The sequence below is a fragment of the Staurois parvus genome, unplaced genomic scaffold, assembly GCF_062004578.1.
Source record: "Staurois parvus isolate SC_StPar_1 unplaced genomic scaffold, SC_StPar_1.0 ptg000058l, whole genome shotgun sequence".
NCBI classification, from domain to species: domain Eukaryota; kingdom Metazoa; phylum Chordata; class Amphibia; order Anura; family Ranidae; genus Staurois; species Staurois parvus.
Genome location: NW_028317854.1, coordinates 7220297 through 7236027, shown reverse-complemented (window position 1 = coordinate 7236027; position 15731 = coordinate 7220297). Strand labels below are relative to the sequence as shown.

Here is a 15731-nt window from a genome sequence, read left to right as displayed (position 1 = left end):
GCAACGAAACTTGACCTTTGGCCCCAACTAGCTGAATTTGCCCTTGAAAGGCTGTCATGCCCGGCCAGTAGCGTGGCATCGGAGCGCGTGTTTAGTGCGGCAGGAGGTATTGCAACTCCGCGGAGGACACGACTGTCCACCCAAAGTGTGGAGAGACTGACGTTTGTGAAAATGAATCAGGCGTGGATTAGTCTGGATTTCAAACCACCAGTTCCTGACACAACTGACTAAATCCGCCATGAATCATGCCCCAAACATGTGCCACTTTCAGGTCTCCTCACACTGCTGGTGTGTTCCATTTTTTGTCATAGGGTGCTGGCAGATTACGGGCCTCCCATAGCTGCTGCCAGGCCCCTAATCTGCCATGGGCCCCTATACCGCCTCCTCATGCTGCTGCCAAGTCCAGAGTCTCTCATGGGTCCCTGTACGGCCTCCCATTGCTGCTGCCTCCATCGCCACACTCTGCCATGTGCCACTTTCAGGTCTCCTCACACTGCTGGTGTGTTCCATTTTTTGTCATAGGGTGCTGGCAGATTACGGGCCTCCCATAGCTGCTGCCAGGCCCCTAATCTGCCATGGGCCCCTATACCGCCTCCTCATGCTGCTGCCAGGTCCAGAGTCTCTCATGGGTCCCTGTACGGCCTCCCATTGCTGCTGTCTCCATCGCCACACTCTGCTGCCATGTGCCACTTTCAGGTCTCCTCACACTGCTGGTGGGTTCCATTTTTTGTCATAGGGTGCTGGCAGATTACGGGCCTCCCATAGCTGCTGCCAGGCCCGTAATCTGCCATGGGCCCCCGTACCGACTCCTCATGCTGCTGCCAGGCCCGTAATCTGTCATGGGCCACTGTTGTCGCTTGTTGGCATATTCCGCTCGTTCAGATGCTCCTTCTCCTGCTACTCCTCTTCACGGATTCCGTCAGCAGTCTTTCTTGGAATCCGTTTCCAAGAGACAACAGTTTGCGAGCACGCACCCGACGGTGCAGAAGCTGAACGTCCTCCTGTCCAAGTTGCTGCTGCCAGGCTCGTAATCTGTCATGCGCCCCTGTACCGCCTCCTCATGCTGCTGCCAGGTCCAGAGTGTGTCATGGGCCCCCGTACCGACTCCTCATGCTGCTGCCAGGCCCGTAATCTGTCATGGGCCCCTGTACCGCCTCCCCATGCTGCTGCCAGGTCCAGAGTGTGTCATGGGTCCCTGTACGGCCTCCCATTGCTGCTGCCAGGCCCGTAATCTGCCATGGGCCCCTGTACCGACTCCTCATGCTGCTGCCAGGCCCGTAATCTGTCATGGGCCCCTGTACCGCCTCCTCATGCTGCTGCCAGGTCCAGAGTGTGTCATGGGTCCCTGTACGGCCTCCCATTGCTGCTGTCTCTATCGCCACACTCTGCCATGTGCCACTTTCAGGTCTCCTCACACTGCTGGTGGTTTCCATTTTTGTCATAGGGTGCTGTATGGCCTCCCATTGCTGCTGCCTCCACCGCCACACTGTGGCTCCACACTCTGGTTTTGGCCCCGTGACTGCCCAAATGAGTGAAGTGTGCGGTGATTCTAAGATCGACGGCACTCATCTGCATGTCATACTGACTGACAGTATTATTTCTCTTCCCCAGCAGACTCCAAGGGCATTTAAATTAAAGGTACAGTGTTCTGCACTAATATTAAGTCTCTCTGAAGCCTAGAAACACCCTTTTTTAAGTTAAATTCACAGCGAATTTATTCGACTCGAATCGAATATTGTCCACGAATTCGCCGAATCAGTCGAATCGAATTTTTCATTTCTTCGCTCATCTCTAATTTCTACCTCTGCACACTATGCCCTTCCTCCCACATTCCATCCACTGCACCCTCTATCAAATGCATCCTTGGTTTGATGTGTCAAATCTACCTTCTCTCAGTTACAAATCTCCCTTATGACATGTGCTGTTCAAGACACAGGCATTTTTTACTAGTAACAGTAAAAATTACAAAAATACTTGTTTATGATTATGTGTAATGCCATATCATTTTAGTGAAACTGGAGTGTCATAGTATTTATCTTTTCTTTTTTTTTTTTTGCAATTTGCCCTTAAGGTTTTCTCCAGTTTCTTCATTATTATAGTTACTGCCTCATTAACTCATTATCAGTCTGTGGGGATACTCAAATTGTACATTCTGTATTTATGGTTACATTTAGCATGAGATGGAGATCCAGACACCCAGAAGTAATAAATATCTTTATGTGTTCCCCACACTGTCTTAGCATCCATCATTGGTAGTCAATTCAGTGATGACTTCTACACTGACCACCAACATTTAGAGCTGGCTGACACCAGCAGCTGATGTGTGCACAGTGCCGACGTGCCAAGTACTTTTTTTCCCACTTTATCGGACCATCAATAAAATTCCATTCATATTTATTCACTGCAGCATTATGTAATATGATGTAATGCGCTGTGGTACACTGCAGAGAAAAAAGGACCATATAGTCCTATTTTATTGTTTTACACTAAAGCAACACAGTTATGTGAACTGAACAAATAGGATATACGACAATTTGCCTTGTCCATGCATTAAGATTGTGCTGAGCAATGCTGCCCAACACAGGCCAATGCACCTGATATGAATGGGCCTTAAGTGTACATAATGTACTCACTTGTACACTCTGGGGTTTATTTACTAACACTGGAGAGTGCAAAATTAGGTGCACTTCTGCACAGAAACCAATCAGCTTCCAGGTTTTATTGCCAAAGCTTAATTGAACAAGCTGAGGTTAGAAGCTGATTGGCTACCAAGCACAGCTGCACCAGATTCTGAGTGAACCAGCTTTAGTAAATCTACCCCACTGTCCTTGTGTTATTCCCAGCCACCTCAGCTTAGTCAGGCTACAGCTAACCTCTTCGCTGTAACTCATTCCAAATCTTTGAATATGAAAGCAAAATCTCTTTGAAGTAATTCATGATTTACTTTGTGAACGAGTGCTCCTTGAGTACATGATGATTATCTGATGAAATGGGCATACATTGTGTCACTTCCTAAAAGAATTAAAAAGTATCCCTAACCAATACCTTTTTAAAGTTTTGCATAGAGAAGGGAAGGGTCTGAACCCCTGTTATGTTTTTCAATGCTGTCTATGTCTCTGCTGGGAAAATTCACCTTACATCCTGACTCCTGGCACTTGCCTAGGTGGGGCGACATCAGTGGACCTTCTCTTAGGATCCTGAGATAGGCAACAATCTCAAATTCCATGAGACTGTGCTTATACACGGTGCTGGAGCATCTTCTCACCTTTGCCAATATCTTGTGAGGCCAGGTGTCTTCACCGGCCCCTACAGGAAACAGTGCATTGATAAATAGGGTGAGTGGTATTATGCATGAATTGCTGACATCCCAAATAATAGTACAGAAGAAAAAGAACCCCCATGGGATTTTTCAGGCAATTTAAACACACCAATTATTCAAAATGTAAGTATACCAAAACTTTATTACAAAACCATCACAGAAATATTAAACTTACATACAAGTGAGAATTGATCCAAAACGTACAACAAATAATATTACATGATCATGATAAGTCCAGGATGCACTAATGTAATCTGCCTGAGCATGGCTTATAGGATCTAACATATAGCATCCCGACACAGATCTGAAGCATTTTGGAAACAGGTTCCTTCTTCAGAGAAAGGCAGGGTAAATCGTATCTATAAATACAATCACATTATTAAATATACATGTACAATAAAATAAAAATAAAATGTTAAGCCATGCTCAGACAGCTTACATTAGTTCATCCTGGGCTTGCAAGGTATCATTGATCATATAATACTATTTTTTTATGTTTAGATCAATTCTCATTTGTGTGTCATTTTAATAGTTTTATGATTGTTTTGTAAAAAAGTTTTGGTATACTTACCTTTTAACTAATTGTTGTGTTCAAATTGCCTGAAAAGTTCCATGGCGGTTCTTCTTTTTCTTCTGTACTACAGGAAACAGAAAGATGTCTGGATGTACGGTAATTTATTATTATTGTTCTTCCAACTTTTTATATTTTTATTGTGTTCACTTTGTGTTTTTGCAAGGGGAGGGGCTGCAAAGTCATTTTCAAGAGCCATATCTGCAACTCATGATCCGGCAAGCATGCCAAGCTTAGTTAAGTAACACTTACCATTTAAACTGCAGTCTAAATACTTTTGAGGTTAGCTATTCTTTAACATGAATGGTGCTGCCAGATATTGTAGCTGATAGAAAATAACACTTTTGAAAGGATCTGAAACTGTAAATTATTAAGAACACTGCATGTGGTGAATATGCTTTCTACAAGCAGGAGTGCAGGATAATATATACACATAATATCACTAGTGTCAAGAAATTAATCTTAGATAAACTCCTGCTAATCCTTTCCTTAACCTTCTGCAATCTAAATTCAATCCACTGTAAATCCCTAATTGGGAATTGTATGTAATGTTATTTAAAAGATCACATTTTATTAAGTAAAATGAAGTTGTTATGCGGTCACGCTGGGAACATCAATTTATGACTTGGAGAAAATATATCTTTTTATTTTTTTTAAACTTGTATTTAATCAAAGGCAAATGGTGATAGCCCACACAAAATCAGATTAACTAGCTGCATCCACCTGTGATTCAAATAGTGCAGGTTATAAATAAAATTCAATATAAATCAGTCTGCCCTGTCGAGCAAAGCTGAGCACACACACCGAAGCAGCAGGTGCTGAAAGTTTTACAATTACTGGTGCTGGCTGTGACATCACAGTTCTCCCAATAAAATGGTGGAGGAGTGGCACTTGTGGGTGCCATGAAGGACTGCTACAACACCAAAAATGTACATGCTGCAGGTGCTACCTTTGCTGATAATTCTTATGTATTTATCAGGTCCAGATTTAAGTGTGGGCCACATGGGAGTCATACGATGCCCCCTTAGTCACACAAAGAATAGATGCTGATTATCTTACAGTAGGTTATAGTTACAATGCATAGAATATGACTTAGTGCAAACACATTTTTTTGTTTCAGCCTGGCTGAAGCTCATACTTCCTCATCTATTCAGCTTTCCTTGGTCAAAATCCCACTACCTTTTGTAATTAGCTCTCCTTTTCTTCCATGGCTTTCTTTGCAGGGATGAGGCATTAAAAGAAACCGCAGCATTTGGAACAGTGGACATGCAGATACTTCAAGAAGTAAGAATTTTGGGGAAGAATAAGGCAACTTTCATGTACAGTCTTAGGAAAAGAGGGGATACTGATGTTTGATCTAATGGTGTCACTATTATTTTTACAAATGTTTATATCTCAGCACAAAGATTACGCTTTGTGACTTCTAGTGAATCCCCCCAATTCAAAGCAAAATTAACTGAACATTGCACACTTACTGTCAGGATAGGAAGTGATCAAAAATGTATGCGGAAGCAACACATGCAAAAATACTAATTTTTTAGTAGAGTGGGGAAAGGTTAGAATTTCTAAGAATGTTTTTAATGCTGTCCGTGTCTTCCTGCTCTAGTGAAAACAGCACAAGAATTTCTAAAAGGAAAACAGTTAGGAACAGGCTGCACGCTTTACCACAAAGTAATTACATATAAATTGAAAAATTAGAAAAAGACCAGAAAGGTACCTTATCTATATTGAACTAGGTTAAAGCGGAACTCTACCCATAAAACCATGATAAAAAAGTATGTTATTTAGCAGGGAACATACTGTATATTCAACATTAATAATTAAGCTACCAAAATTAATGTGTGCTGTAAATTGCCTCCAACATTGTTTCTGTTTCTTCTTGCTGGAGGCTGCCATTTTGCTGAAACCCAGAGCCCCTGAGCAGCAGTATATCTTTAGGCTGTCAGCAGATCAGCCTGTACATTTCTGGCACAGTGCCAAAAAATAGAGAGCAACTGACCATGTGCAGAGTAGGGTGAGGCATATATTACTGGATTTTAAATATTATAGGCACTTTTAACGTTTTACATAGCTATACCTGCAAAAGGGATCAAGAAGTGATCTAGCAGGATCTAATTTTCTGAATAAACTTCCACTTTAAGGACAACTCAACATATAGATGGCATATTGGGTTTTTAACCTAGTTCAGCATTGAACCGAAAAATGTTGGATCAATCAATAGGACTAATGGCCTAAAGCTGAACCTTTACCTTTTTTGCACAGTTCTACAGACATCTCTCCTGTAATGAAATTGCTTACTCTGATTTCAATCAACACCGTAACTTCTCAGAGTCTAAATTAAAAGCTGCAGATGAAAGGGAATGAAAAATATACAGTTAGGTCCATAAATATTTGGACACAGGCACAATTTTAGATTTTTTTCAGGTATTTACAAAAACATATTCAAGCTATAGTTATACAATAGATATGGGCTGAAAGTGCACACTCTCTGGTTTAATTTGAGGGTATGTACATCCAAACTGGAGGAAGGGTTTAGGAATTACAGCTCTTAAGAATAGCCATGCGTTCAAAGGAGCGATCCATGCAAGTGAAACAGGCCATTGTAAGGCTTTAAAAAATAAACAAATCCATCAGAAAAATAGCAGCAACATTAGGAGTGGCCAGATCAATAGTTTGGTACATTCTGAGGAAAGAAGAATGCACTGGTGAGCTCCGCAACATAAAAAGGCATGGACATCCACGGAAGACAACAGTGGTGGATGATCGCAGGATCCTCTCTAAGGTAAAGAAGAGCCCATTCACAACATCCAGGCAAGTGAAGGACACTCTCCAGGTGGTGGGCGTATCATTGTCAAAGTTTACAATCAAGAGCAAATACAGAGGGTTCACCACAAGGTTCAAACCACTCATAAGCCTGAAGAATAGAAAAGCCAGATTAGAATTTGCCAAAAAAAATCTAAAAAAGCCAGACCAGTTCTGGAAAAGCATTCTTTGGATGGATGAAACTAAGATTAATCTGTACTAGAATGACGGGAAGAAAAAAGTGTGGAGAAGGCTTGGAACAGCTCATGATCCAAAGCACACATCATTTGTAAAATATGGTGGAGGCAGTGTGATGGCATGAGCATGCATGGCTTCTAGTGGCACTGGATCATTGGTGTTTATTGATGATGTGACAGAAGTCAAATGCAGCAACGTTGATTTGAGGGCGCTTCACAGTACAGATGGACAATGATCCAAAACACACTGCAAAAGCAACCCCGGATCTTTTGAAGGAAAAGAAGTGGAATATTCTGCAATGGCCGAGCCAATCACCTGATCTCAACCCAAATAAGCATGCATTTTACTTGCTGAAGGCAAAACTAAAAGCAGAAAGACCCACAAACAAAGAACAACTGAAGACAGCTGCAGTTAGAGCCTGGCAAAGCATCAGAAAGGAGGAAACCCAGTCTTTGGTAATGTCCATGGGTTCCAGACTTCAGGCAGTCATTGCCAGTAAAGGATTCTCAACATAATATTACAAATGAACATTTTATTTATGATTATATTAATTTGTTCAATTACATTTGAGCCCTTGAAAATGGAGGGACTGTGTATAAAAATGGTTGCAGTTCCTAAAATTTGTACTTGATATTTATGTTCAACCCCTTGAATTAATGCTGAAATTAAGCACTTCAAATTAGTTTGGATTGTTTCATTTTAATTTATTCTGGTGGCATACAGAGCCAAAAGTATGGAAATTGTGCCCGTGTCCAAATATAAATGGACCTAACTGTAAATAGTTTAAACTTCAGCTTTAGTAAAATACATGGAGTTAAAACTGACAAACTAGTATCCAAAGATAAAAAAGCTATAGCTAAGAATTACATTCAAAACTACAGAGAGCAGAGTAAAAAATGAACACGCTGAGCCCTAGGGGTTTTGGAACACCAAACCGATGAATGAATTAGCCTTGACTGGGAATCAAGATTGGGAATACAAACACTGGATAGTCCAACTACTCTGAAGGAAACGGGCTACAGCTGTGACACATAAAACATACACCTGAACAAAGCACATTGGAAAGCTTGAGTTACGCAGTTTAAAAGTTGAGGGGGAGCTGACAAAGTAAAGAAGGTTTGAGTCAAATCCCAGGAGGTTGTGATAATAGCTACAATAAATGGCTTATCATAGTTCAAAATTATCTATTGTCACAGGTAAAATATTAAAACGCATTCAAATATCTGATTAAATTATATTTAATGTAAATTACACATTTTTCAGGTTATTTAATGTATATTTCAAATTTTTCCATACAAACGACTGATAAGTTATGATCTACTTAAAAATAGCTGAATACAAAAAAGGATGACATACTCTCCTTGTAAATAATCTTATTAGTATTCAAAAACAGCCCAATTAGGAGATAAATCTATTCAAATATGGTCTAGAAGGAAATAATTTGATTTCATTTAAATATCTGATTTCAATAAACCCAATAATAAATAGGCTGCAGATTTTGAAATCTTGCACATTCAAGTGCATTAAGGTTTTAGGCCTCGTATATCTGCTGGTGTGCACTATAACACCAAAACATGGACTTTGTTAAAGGTTCTGTATAAACATACCCGCAGCAGCGCTTAGTCCCCCCACTCTACTGAATGTCAGGCTGTTCTAATCATGGCATTTCCTGACTGTACTGAGGCTTTCCTGTTACTCATGCTTTATACACATTACTTTTGTCCAGTGAGCCCACCTTTCACAGTGATGGGCCAGCAGCTGCCCTCCTGGAGCACACAAGCCTAGAGGTGCTTCAGTAAGTAACCATTCTCAGTACAGACATCCTGGCAGAACATACAACCTAGAAGTGCAGCGGTAAGTGGACATATGCATAGTATCTGTAGGCAACTTCTGTGCCTAGTCTTGTGATTTCAGAGACCACATGACCAATACAGAAAATACATTGAAGCTTTGTGCTCTGGATATGTATTCCAGCACTGTTCTGCTTACGTGTTCTGTATGTTCATAGGTGTTATATATAATGGGGCATTAAAAATGGGCAGCAAGGGAAAGGGAAGGGGTCACAGTAAGAGGGAGGATTTGGTCCATTGAACACTGGCTCCCAGCTGTTTACTTTAGGCACATGGGTGCTCCAACCAAGTACCCAGTAAACTTTGAGTAGAAAAAGTGTACTGAGCTGAATGCTTCCTCCTTAGCTGAAAATTAAATCAGGCTGACTCAGATGTTACATGCAACATTTGGGCTATGCCTACATTAATTTAAGCAATAGATCTAGATATAGGGAGTGAGACTGGCACAAAGAAGTCTCAACCTGTCTAGCAGTTTTACTGGTACCACCTCCTCTATTAATATGACATTGAAATAAACCAATTCCCTACCAAAGAAAAACTAATAGGATTTTCATGGTAATACACCATATGTAACAAAAAGATTTTTCCATATATTTATTATACAAAAATAGTAAAATTTAAAGACCGAAAACATTGTATTGTTAAAAGCAACACAATGTCCCTGCCATTCACATTTACATCCCGCATTAATCATGGGAAAACTTCTGAGCAAACATCTTCAACATGTTTTGCAGGACAAGCCTGCTTCCTCAAGGAGATCTGGCATTTATTTTTCTGTTACATAAATTCATAGGGGTTATAAATAGTTCCCAGATAGACAGGGCCACAAACACCATACAGATTGGAGGACCCGAATCATTCAGAAGTGTAATGGAGTCCAAAGTTATCAGGCATGCAGAGGCATCCCAATATCCCTGTACAAATTGCCACAGCAATAACAAATGGTTAGAAGAGTAACAGACCCTGTTGCCATCATCCTTCAAAAGAAGTACTCAGGGTTCCCTCATTTAACTCCCAGCAGGTCCAGATAGTCTTACACTGCGATTTGGCATGCGATCTGCATGGCATGTGATTTGCAAGTCGTATGCCAAGTTTCACCCTATTGTCCGCTATTAGAGCGGTCATATCGTTGTGTTTCGGACTTGATTGGAGCCACACCGATTTCTAAAGTAGTGTATGCACTACTTTTGTTGCAATTTGCATAGACATCTGTGTCAGATGTCTTGCAAATCGCAACTGAAATCAGCAGGTCACCCAATTTTGAAATTGTGCAACTTCACTGTAAGTCACACGATTTCAAATTTGGCTTTGATGTGACGAGGGCTTAAGGTCTAGCAGTCATCCCATATGTGTTAGTTATGTGCTGTCAAGTGGTCACAGGAATCAAGCGAGAAAGTAAAGTTGTGCTGTACTGCTGGGACCGTGATTGTTGCTGTGTCATTCAAATGTCGTTGCTAATGCTGTCGCCCATAGCAACCATGTCGGGCTTGTAAAATCTTGCTTCTGCTCAACAGGTGGCTGGAGTTAAAGACTGTACTAATTTTTCACCTGCCCACGTCAGTGAAACCTGTGCTGTAACTCTGTATGCCATCACCCATAGCAACTATGGCAAGCTGCGATGCTTATGTGGATTACAAATACTCAGTCACCAAACGACGACTATGTCTCCTGACCTTTTTGTTTTAAATCCTGCTAAAGTCAGTGTGAACTGTGTGCTCCTGCTTGCCATTGCCTAGAGCAACCAGGATGGCCTATCAGTCTGTGGATTACAAATATCCAGCTGCCCAACAGTGGCTGGGATTCATGACTATGTGCTAATGTATCCAGCTAATTACAGTGGGGAGCATGTCATGTTCTTTGCTGTTATCCATAGCAACTACCGCAGGCCATCACTACTTTCAATACCCAGTTGCACAACAGTGGCTGGGGCCAAATGTCATGTTGAGACAAGTTCTGCCAATGTCAGTGGACTGTCCTTGTGTTCCTGTCCAAAAACAGTGCTTCTTAAGCCTGCAACCCAGTCAACACACTCCTGTTCGGCGTAGCAGGGGTTAAAACAAGCATAGGAAAGATCCTGCATAACAGTACCGCTGGCACCAACATGTCTGAGTGATGGGCATGGCCACTTCCTTATGTCTGCCCAGTACACCCAGCATGGAAAGAGTGAAAGAGAAGAGCACTGAAGAGAAGAGAAGAAGGTGGTTTACAGGTGTTCCCAAAGTTTTTGTTGCCAGAGATGCTGGAGATGACCCTGGTGGAAACCGAAGTATGTCTGGAGAATCGAGGGGGATTGAGGAAGTTGAGAGACTGTGCCTGATATGCCCCAGCTGCAGGAGACCCACCTAACAGGTCAGTGCTTAGATCAAGTGTGAACACTGTGGGGAGCCACTGACGAAGCTGACACCCAGAGATCTGGCAACCAGCACATACAGTGTGGACTTGCAGTCAGGAATATGTACGGAGAAGTTGATGAGGAATTCTCAAAAAGCTGGAAGAAGTTTGGAGACAGATGCTGAGAGCGGAGTTGAGACACAGGACCGAGATTCCCCTGCGAAGATTACTGACGGCAGAGGATGGAAGCCTGCCGCCACTTGTCATTCACCCAGTGATGCTGCTGAAGGGCAGGTGCCCACCAGTGCTACCCAGCAAGAACCAGACCAGGAAGCATCTCGAAGAAGCCAGCCTCACCCGTATGCCTTGTCAGACCCACCTGGATAGAGCCTAGCTATGAGGACAGCTCGTCTTCAGGTGAGCCAGTGGGGAGTGGCAGTTGTGGAAGTATAGATTGGGGGTCAACCAGATTGCAGATAGAGTTTGAGGACATGGCTGTTTGCTAGTGGGGGGTGGATGTAGCGCTCTCTAGTTTAGGTAGGATTATTTGTATTTAATTAGAGGCTTACTAGAAGCCTGGGTATGAGTCAGTTTGGAAGTGAGTCAGTAAGGTCACTTCAGGTAAGGCTGGGAGGCTCCATAGGTCAGGGCTTCTGGAGCCCTTCCACCCTTCTAGAAACTCCTGGCACTTTATAGAAGAGGGGCAGAGGCCTATATTTGCATCTTTGAATGAATCTGGCAAATCTACAGGCAGGAGGCCTGTCATGATGGCTAGGACAGCCCTTAAATATGGGAGAGCCTGATCAGCAGGGATATCGGGTGGAAGATGGAGTGAAAGAAGGAGGTGCTGGTGAGGAGCCTGGGAGGGGGCCTACAGGCTGAAGCTGGACAGAAGGATCTTTACAGTCCCAGAGTCTACTTAGGAGAGACAGCCTGTCAGCCAGGAAGGAGCAAGCTGCAACACATTAAGTTAGAGGAACAGGACAGTGTAGAGTACTTGTGGCTAACAGAAGAGAGTGTACAAAAAAAGACTAGAAAATCTCAGCACAAGTAAATCACCAGGATCATAAGGCTTACACCAGAAAGATCTCAAAGAATTCAGATTATAGCCAGACCACTATACCTAATTTTTATGGACCAATATTCAAAAAAGAGCAGAAACGTATATCTGGGAACTACAGACCAGTCAGTCATCAATAGTATGTAAACGAATTGAGGGGATAATAAGAGACCATATACAAGAATTTCCTGAAGAAAACAGCATAATTAGTAATAATCAACACAAATTTACGAAAGGTTGTTCTTGCCAAACCAATCTGCTAAAATTCTATGAGGAAGTTAGCTGTCATCTAGATAAAAGAAGGGCGTGGATGTGGTATATCTGGATTTTGCAAAAGCATTCAATACATTTCAACATAAACGCTTAATTTACAAATTGAGGTCTGTAGGCATGGACTATAGGGGTTATTCATGGATAGAAAACTGGTTACAAGGGCGTTTCCAATAAGTGGTGATAAATAGCGAGTACTCACACTGGTCTGAAGTGGTAAGAGGGGAATCACGAGGCTCTGTCCTGGGACCAATTCTGTTTTTGCTTTTCACAAATGATATAGAGGTTGATATAAATAGTTCAATCTCAGTGTTTGCCTATGATACAAAGTTAAGTAGGGAAATAATTTCACAGCAGGATATAGAAACTTTACAAGAAGACCTTGTTAAAATAATGGGGTGAGCAACTACATGGCAAATAAAGTATGTCGAAAAATGTAAAGTAATGCACTTAGGGGCTAAAAATATGAGTGCAAATTACTCGCTAGAGAGAGAACCTCTGGGGGAATCCAGAATGTAAAAAGATCTGGGGGTCCTAGTAGATGACAAATGCGGCAGTGGCATGCAATCCCAAGCTGCAGCAAGCAAAGCTAGCAAAATATTAGTGTGCATTAAAAAGGGAATGTATGCAAAAGATAGAACTATAATTCTGCCACTTTATAAAACTCTGGTTCAGTCACATCTGGAGTATGCAGTCCAGTTCCAGTCACCAGTCCTCAGAAGGGATGTGGAACTGGAGAGAGTCCAGAGAAGGGCAACAAAGATAATAAGGGGACTGGAGGACCTCAGTTACGAGGAACGACTACAAACATTAAACTTATGCTCCCTGAAAAAGAGACGCCTGAGGGGAGAAATGATAGTGAAATACAAACACAGTATCCTAATGGTGATTCTAGCATAGGGAATAAACTATTCAGTCTCAGGGAGTGTAAGAAGATGCGCGGCCACTCGATGACATTGGAGGAGAAGCGGTTTAACCTTAACTTCCTTGACGGTATTCCCCAGTGTAGCTCGGGGTTAATGTTTCAGTACCAAAAGCGGTAACCCCGAACTACACTCGGGCTTACCATGCGGCGCTGCTCCGGCATCTATTCTTCTCTTACCTTGTCCTGTGCTCCCGCGATGTCCCTCCTGCAGTGTCCCCTGTAATGTACTCCGGCGGATGCCGGCATCTGTCATCTGGGTTCCATCCCCTGCGAGCGTCGGGACGTACGGGGGACGGAACTGGCGGGAAATTTGAAAATGACAAAAAGTGACATTCACTAAATACACTAAAATCACATAGTAAAACATTACTGTATCAAACCATTTCACATACATTTTGTCCCTAGTGCTTTGTCCTGTGCCCTGCCTACATTTTTACTGTTCTTATTGCCTGGAAACTGAGAAACGTCCATGGCGTCCAAAAGGTGTCCCTTTAGGTCAAAAGCGGTTTTAGACCAGCTAGAGAACAGCGATAGTAAATTAGAACTACTTGCCGAATTGAGTGATAATGATTTGTGGGGAAAATCGTCAACAGTCACTGAAAACGATTTTGCGACTTTGCTCAGTGATGTGCGAACTTGGCGCTATATTTCAAATTTCAGTGTTTTTGGTTTGATTATATTATTGAATTAAATGTATTATTATTATATTATTATTTTTTATGATTATTTATTAAATTATAATGTATGATTTCGTGTTTCAAATTTTAACATACCCCGGATGTTTACTAGACTTGTTCGGACCGGTTTCAGTGAGTTATTCCTAAAAATTACAGGCCTACAATAAAAAAAATACATATATCCATGCAAAAAAATGTACCGCTTTCAGCACAGAAATACGGACATAATCAGACCGCTAGAGAGGTTAAACTGACTTTCACTTACCACGCAGTAAGGATGTGGAACTCACTTCCACAATTGGTGCTGTCAGCAGGAAGCATTGATAGTTTTAGAAAACTCTTGGATGAGTATCTTGACGAACACAAGATACAGGGCAATGTTTTTGACATGAACACACACCCACACAGGTTGAACTGGTGTCTTTATTCAACATTACCAACTATGGAACTATGGAAGAGATATGAGAGAGATAAAAGGGGACAAATTGACATTTGTTTCCCACTATGCACCCAGCTCTGGTCAACTAACCTTCTTTGAATCTTTACTCCGAACCTGGAAGCTGATTTGCTTCTAGGCAGAGCTGCACCAGACCTGCACTCTCCAGTTTTGGTAAATCAACCTCTTTGGGTGAGTTTCATTCCTACTTTTCCAACTTATATAAGGCCACTGCTGCAGCTTTAAATACAATGGACGTTGAGAATTTTGTTTTTCAATTAAACATTCCTGTTCTGCCGGAAGCCGAAAAAAATCGTATGGATAAAGAAGACTTTGGGAGACGTTTCATTATTCATTAGGCAATCCAAATCTTCTAAAGTTCCTATGCATGAAGGTTTCACAGCTCCACAGCCCCCATGCATAATGATTCCAATAGGGCATATATTAGCCTAACTCCAGAACCCAAAAAGGATTCTACTGTGATTATTATTTATAGGCCCATATCCTTAATCTACTGCGACAACAAACAGCTTACTACAATGTATGCAACTATACTTAATGACATTAGTGATCAACAGCATAACCAGATAGTGCAATGTTATGCGCTTTTGAGTAATTAAACCACTCCTGGTCCTCTGGATATGGAAAAATGAAAATCCAAGCATCATCTGGCCAACCAACCAAAGGACAGTTATCAAATGGTCATCATTCTCCAGGGAACAGGTACACTCATCCATCCAGCAGGGGGAGCACTCTCCAGGTAACAGGTACCAGGTACCATGCACAAGCACCAGGGGGGTCACTCTCAGTAACAGATGCAGAGTCAGGACAAGAATCCACCCTAAGAGGGGGGGTGGGCTCGCAATCAAACAAGCCCAAACGAAAAAGTGCTGATAGTGCAGTATGTTTATTATTATCCAGGTAAAAACAGACCACAATGGAAAAAGCACTCACAATATGGTGTGACAGAACTAAAGACGGCCAGTGGCCTGACACGTGGCCTGTGCGGCGTGACGTCACCACCCTGGCTCCTCCCTATGGAGTAGCCTAGACAAACCTTTTTCAAACTGTAAGTGGAACTTTGTCCCTAAATTTCTATCTTTCATGCATACTTTATATAGCACCTTTTTTCTCTGCGTTAAGGTAAAAAACCTTCGGCGTTCAGCTCCCCTGCAGCCCCCTCTGACAATTGGTGTGTAGGACATACACATGCAAGCTACGATTACCTCCTCCTTTATTTAATTTCCTCCTCTTATGTTATTTTTCCTTCTTTCTCTACAGATACTAGCATT

The 15731-nt window shown here is 42.0% G+C and overlaps 1 protein-coding gene across 2 annotated transcripts in view; it reads right to left on the bottom strand.

Annotated features, from left to right (window-relative positions):
* Positions 1–15731, bottom strand: part of CALN1 (calneuron 1) — a 449404-nt gene that overhangs the window by 218642 nt on the left and 215031 nt on the right. The gene's annotated exons all lie outside the window — the stretch shown is intronic.